The sequence below is a fragment of the Chelonia mydas genome, chromosome 3, assembly GCF_015237465.2.
Source record: "Chelonia mydas isolate rCheMyd1 chromosome 3, rCheMyd1.pri.v2, whole genome shotgun sequence".
NCBI lineage: Eukaryota > Metazoa > Chordata > Testudines > Cheloniidae > Chelonia > Chelonia mydas.
The window spans coordinates 200,625,169-200,631,733 of record NC_057851.1 but is presented as its reverse complement, the minus strand read 5'-3'; the positions used below and the strand labels follow the sequence as shown (position 1 = coordinate 200,631,733).

The following is a 6,565-nucleotide window of genomic DNA, read 5'->3' as shown; positions in this document are numbered from 1 at the left end:
CTGTCGAGCTGATGCCACCAGATTCCCGTTCCAAATTTAAGGCCTTGGTGGAGGAAGGCAAATTCATTTCTAGGCCCTCCTTGCAGGCGGCTCTTGAGGGTGTGGATGGTGCTGCCCGTACCATGGCTACGGGGGTGGCCATGAGGAGGTCCTCTTGGCTTCAGGTCTCTGGACTACCTCATGAAGTCCAACAGACCATCCAGGACCTACCCTTTGAAGATCAGGCATTGTTTTCTGAAAAGACAGAAGACTACACAGTTTAAAAGACTCGAGGGCTACCCTCAAGTCCCTGGGTATACACATCCGCCACACAACGCAGGCATTTAAGGATGCAACCTCCTCCATGATTTTATCAGCAAAACTGACAGGATGGCTCCCAGAGGAGGAATAAGAGTGGCAGGAAGAGGCCACACCCATCCTTAGGCCAGGGCTCTGGCCAGACCAAGCCTTCTGGGGGCCAGAAACAGGCCTTTTGGAGGTGCGCACAAGGACAGCGTACCAGATCAAGAACTGGATCTACCCCACCTTACTTTCTCGTCCCGACTATCCCCTTTCTACCGTGCATGGTCCCGTATCACTTCAGACCGCTGAGCGCGCCACACAGTAGAAAGGGGATACTCCGTCCAATTCTGTGCCCTCCCACTCTTCAGGGACCCCTCTCACGAGCAACTCCTTACCCAGGAGGTACATTTACCCCTCTGAGTAGGGGCATTGGAAGAGGTTCCTCAGGACTAGAAGGGTAAGGGCTTCTATTCCCAGTATTTCCTAATACCGAAAGCCAAGGGTGGGCTCAGGCCCATCCTAGGCTTGTGAGAACACAACAAGTTTGTGAAGAAACTCAAACTCGTCGGCCTCCATCATCCCTTCATTGGTACACCACCCTCAACTTGAAGGACACGTACTTTCACATAATGATAACTGTCCCACCGAAAATATCTCAGGTTTGTGGTGAACAGCACCCACTATCAGTTCACAGTCCTCCCGACTGGCCTGTCAACGGCACCTCGAGTATTCACCAAGTTCCTGGCAGTCGTGGCCGCATTCCTGTGCGGGCAGTAGGTACAGGTGTTTCCGTACCTCGACGACTGGCTGATCAAGGGCTGATCCAGGGCTCAGGTAGAGAGGAAAGTTGCCTTCATAAGAGCGTCTTTCGATGAACTGGGACTGCTACCGAATGAGGGGAAATCAAAGCTGTCCCTGGTTCGGAGGATAGGATTTGTAGGGGTGGTACTGGATTCGACACATGCCAGGGCGTTCCTTCCAGAAGTGAGGTTTCTAGCCCTGGGTTACATTATTCAAGGTCTCAGACAATTCCCCACCACCACAGCACGGAACTGCCTGAAACTTCTAGGACACATGGTTGCATGTACCTACGTAATACAGTATGCCAGACTCAGACTTTGACCCCTTCAGTCATGGCTAGCGTCAGTGTATCTGCAAGTCTGGGACAGTTTGGACAGGATTGTAACCCTGCCTCGCCCGGTACTCAACTCCCTCCTGTGGTGGCTCAACCCGCAGGTAGTAGGTGCAGGGTCCCCTTTACCAGCCCTCAGCCGTCCCTCTCGCTAGTGACAGACGTGTCAGGCTGGGGGGCGCATTTGGGAGACCTCAGAACCCAAGGCCTCTGGTCCCAGGCGGATCTTGCTCTACACATCAGTGTCAGAAAGCTGAGAGCGGCGCACCTGGCATGCCAGACTTTCCGAGCCCACCTAGCAGAGAGCTGTGTCTCAGTCAGGACAGACAACCCCACGGCGATGTTTTATATCAGTGAACAGGGGGTGCACGCTCCTCTCCCCTGTGCCAGGAAGCCCTCATGCTGTGGGACTTCTGGGTAGAGCACTCGCTACGCCTGCAAGCGTCGTACCTCCCTGGAGTACTGAACGAGCTGGTGGACCATCTCAGCAGGGCGTTCCACGGCCACGAGTGGTCCCCTCACCCGGACCTCGTGACCTCAATCTTCCATCGGTGGGGCTTTCCCCCGATAGACCTGTTCGCCACGCAGCGCAACAGGAAGTGTCAGCGATTCTGCTCCTTCCTGAGTGACAGCCTGGGCTCCATCGCGAACGCGTTCCTCCTCCCATGGAGAGACCATCTCCTGTACGCGTTTCTGCCTATCCCTCTCATTCACAAGGTGCTCCTCAAGTTTCGGAGGGAAGAAGCTTCAGTTATATTGATAGCTCCAGCTTGGACCCGCCAGCACTAGTACACATCGCTCCTGGAAATGTCCGTGAAAACCCCAATCACCCTGCCGCTCTTCCCGGACTTACTAACTCAGGATCACGGCTGTCTCCAACATCTGAACCTCGAGTCACTCCACCTCACGGCGTGGAAGCTCCATGACTGAACCTGATGGAGCTTTCTTGCTCTGATCAAGGCAGACAAGTTCTCCTTGGCAGCAGGAAACCCTCCAGGAGAGCCACCTACCTTGCCAAGTGGAAGAGATTTTCAATCTGGTTGCTGCAGCACCATTTGTCCCCGACACTCGCCTTTATGCCACTTTATACTGGATTATCTTCTCCACCTCAAGCAGCAGGGACCGTCTACGTTGTCAATAAGAGTTCACTTGGCCGCCATCTCCGCCTTCCATCCAGGCGCAGAGGGATGGTCGGTCTTTGCCAACCCGTTGGTCAGCCGTTTTCCTAAAGGTCTCGACAGGCTATATCCACAGGTCCAACAGCCAGCCCTGTCTTGGGACCAAATTGAGGTCCCATCCAGACTTATGGGGCCGCCATTAGAGGAGGGAGCATGTCACCAAGGGCTCAATCTCTTATACAAGGTGGCGTTTCTGATAGGGCCCTCCTAGCTGAGGTTATCGCTAACATCAGAGCCTCCTTACGCTGTGTTCCATAAGGACAAGGTTTAGCTCAGGCCTCATCCTGCTCTCCTCCCGAAGGTCGTCTCCCAGTTTCACATCAACCAAGGATATCATTGTCCTTCCTGTATTCTACCCTAAGCCTCATTCCAGTGTCAGGGAGCAGAAGCTTCACTCATTGGATGTCCGCAGGGCACTAGCCTTCTATATCGAGAGAATGAAGCCATTCCGAAAGTCCGTCCAGTTATTCGTGGCAGTGGTGGACAGAATGAAAGGTCTTCCTGTCTCCTCTCAATGGATTTTGTCATGGATCACGTCCTGCAGCCGGGAGTGCTACAACTTGAGGGGTGCCTGCTCCTTTGATCACTGCACGCTCTACCAGGGCTCAGGCCTCTTCAACTGCATTCCTGGCACAGGTTCCCACCCAGGAAATCTGCAGAGCAGTGACATGGTCCTCCATACACATTTTCACTGCACATTATGCAATCACCCAGCAGGCCAGAGGCGCTGCGACCTTTGGAAGAGCAGTGCTCCAATCGGTGGACGACCCCAGCTCCTGCATTTGGGTTTGGGAGTCAGTCACCTGATTGGATTTGACATGAACAAACCCTTGAAGAAAAACTGGTTACTCACCTTCTCGTAACTGTTGTTCTTCGAGATGTGGTGTTCACGTCCATTCCAGTACCCGCCTTCCTACCTCTCTGTCGGAGTAGCCAGTAAGAAGGAAGTTGGGGGTGGAGGGTCGGCAGGGCCCTATGTGGGGTGCCATGAAGGTGCAACTCCAGGGGGCACCCAGACCGACCCAACAGATGCTGCTAGGGGAAAAATCTTCCGGCTGTCGTGCACACGACATGCACGCACCTGATTGGAATGGACATGAACACCACATCTTGAAGAACAACAGTTAAAAGAAGGCGAGTAACCGTTTTTCCCCAATCGGGGGAAAAGGGCCAGACTGATTAAAAAAACTGAGCTGACTTAGATGGGAATGAAGGCAGCTGGTTTTTTTGTTTTGTTTTTTTAATTATATTTGACACGTTCGGTCACAGAGATCCCCTTGGGAGCGTCACCTGATGTGCTGAAATTACTTCTGAGCCCCTTTTTCCCTGCCAGCCTGGGACTTCAGTACCCTACCTGCTGCAACATAGACCCGCCAGCCTGCTGCAACACAGACCCAGGGTCTGGGCCATGCCCCCAAAGCTGCAGACTTGAACTAAAAACAGCTCAGCAGGTCACCTATCTCCAGCACCCAGATACTCAGCTCCCAATGGGATCCAAACCCCAAATAAATCCATTTTACTCTGTATAAAGCTTATACAGGGTAAATTAGTAAATTATCCATCCTCTATATCATTGCTTGAGAGATATGCACAGCTGTTTGCTCCCCCAGGTATTAATCACTTACTCTTGGTTTAAGTATAAAAAGTAGGATTTAAGTGGTTTTATAGGATATCAGGGTTAGAAGGGACCTCAAGAGATCATTTAGTCCAATCCCTTGCTCAAAGCAGGACTAATCCCCAATTTTTGCCCCAAATCCCTAAATGGCTTCCTCAAGGATTGAACTCATAACCTTGGGTTTAGCAGGCCAATGCTCAAACCACTGAGCTATCCCTTCAAGTAATACCAGACAGAACAAAGTAAGGCACCAAGCAAAATAAAGCAAAAATACACAAGTCTAAGTCTAGTACATTTAAAACACTGATTGCAGATAATATCTCCCCCTCAAAGATGTTCCAGTAAGCTGCTTTCACAGACTAGACTCCTTCCTAGTTTGGGCCCAATCCTTTCCCCTGGTACAGTCTGTTAGATCTAGCAGACATCTCAGGTGGCAAGCAGGGGTTTTCTCATGACTGGCGGCCCCCGTTGTCCTGCTCCACCCCCCTTTTATAGCTTTGGCACAAGGCAGGAATCTTTTGTCTCTCCTGGTCCCCACCCCTCCTGCTAAATGGAAAAGTACCAGATTTAAGATGGATTCTATTATCCTGTGCCATGGTCACATGTCACTGTAAGACCCCGAGTCTCCATTCCCCATGGGCTGGCCTACAGGTACACAGGAAGGTTTGCAGGTAAATAAACCATTTACAACCAATTGTCCTAGTCAGTGGGAGCCATCACGATTCTAAACCACCATTAGTGGCCTACACTTTGCATAATTACAATAGGATCTTAGAGTTATACTTCATATTTCTAGCTTCAGATACACGAATGATACATGCATACAAGTAGGAGGAACATAGTCAGTAGGTTATAACCTTTATTATGATACCTTACAAGAGATTTTTTGCATAAAGCATATTCCAGTTACATCCTATTTACACTCGTCAGCATATTTCCATAAAACATATGGAATGCAACATCATGTGTATATTTTCATTTATATGAAAAATAAATGGAAGAAAGGGGAAGTTGATAGAAATGTATATAAATGAGGAATTATAGAAAATTGGTAAGGGAAGCAAAGGGACGCAGAAATCTGTAGCAGAGATAAGGACAATAAGAAGGAGTTTTTAAAATATATTAGAAACAAAAGGAATCCTGATAATGGTATTGGTCCATTACTAGATGGAAATGGTACAGTTATCAAAAAATAACACAGAAGCCAGAAGTGCTCAATAAATATTTGTTCAGTATTTGGGGAATAAACAGATGATATAGTCTCATCATCTAGGGATAACACACTTTCCATTTCACTAGTATCTCTGGAGGTATTAAATAAAAAACTACTAAACTCAAGACATTTTGAAATCAGCAGGTCCAGATAACTTGCATTCAAGAGTTTTAAAAGAGCTGGCAGAGAAGCTTGCTGGACCATTAATGTTAATTTCCAATAAGTCTTGCAGCTCTGCAAAATTTCCAGAAGACTGGAAGAAAGCTAACGTTGTGCCAGTTTTTAATAAGGGTAAATGGGATGACCCTGATAATTATAGGCCTGTCAGCCTGACCTCTGTTCCAAGCAAGATAATGGAGCAGCTGATATGGGACTTGATTAATAAAGAACTAAAGGAGGGTAATGTAATTAGTGCAAATCAGCATGGGTTATGGAAAGTAGATCCTGTCAAACTAACTTGATATCTTTATATATATATATGGATTTCAAGTTTGATTGATAAATGTAATCGTGTTGACATAATGTACATAGACTTCTGTCAGGGGGTTGACTTGGTATCTCATGGCATTTTGATTAAAAAACTAAGAATGATATAAAATGAACATGGCATACATGACATGGACTAAAAACTGGCTAACTGATAGGTCACAAAAATAACTGTAAACAGGGACTCCTCGAGTGGGTGTGTTTCCAATGGGGCCCACAGGGATTGGTTCTTGGCCCTAGGTTATTTAACATTTTTATCCATGACCTGGAAGAAAACATAAAATCAGTCCTGATAGAGTCTGCGGATAACACAAGCTTGGGGGAGGGGTAAATAATGAAAAGGAAGGTCACTGACTCGGCATGATCTGGATCACTTGGTAAGCTGGGCAGCAGCAAACTGCATGTGTTTTAGTGTGGCTAATCGTAAATGCATATCTCTGGGAACAAAGAATGCAGGCCACACTTCCAGGATAGGGGCCTCTATCCTGGGAAGCTGCGACTCTGAAAAAGATGTGGGGGTGGGGGTGGGTAATCAGCTGACCATGAACTCCTTGAGTGACGCTCTGGCCAAAAGAGCAAACGGGAACTGGGGATGCATAGACGGGAATCCTGCGTAGGAGCAGAGAGGTTGTTTTATCTCTGTCTGGCACTGGTGTGAC

General features: G+C 48.5%; 1 protein-coding gene across 1 annotated transcript in view; it reads left to right on the top strand.

The window, feature by feature from the left end:
* SRF (serum response factor) overlaps window positions 1–6,565 on the top strand; it is a 37,424-nt gene that overhangs the window by 24,453 nt on the left and 6,406 nt on the right.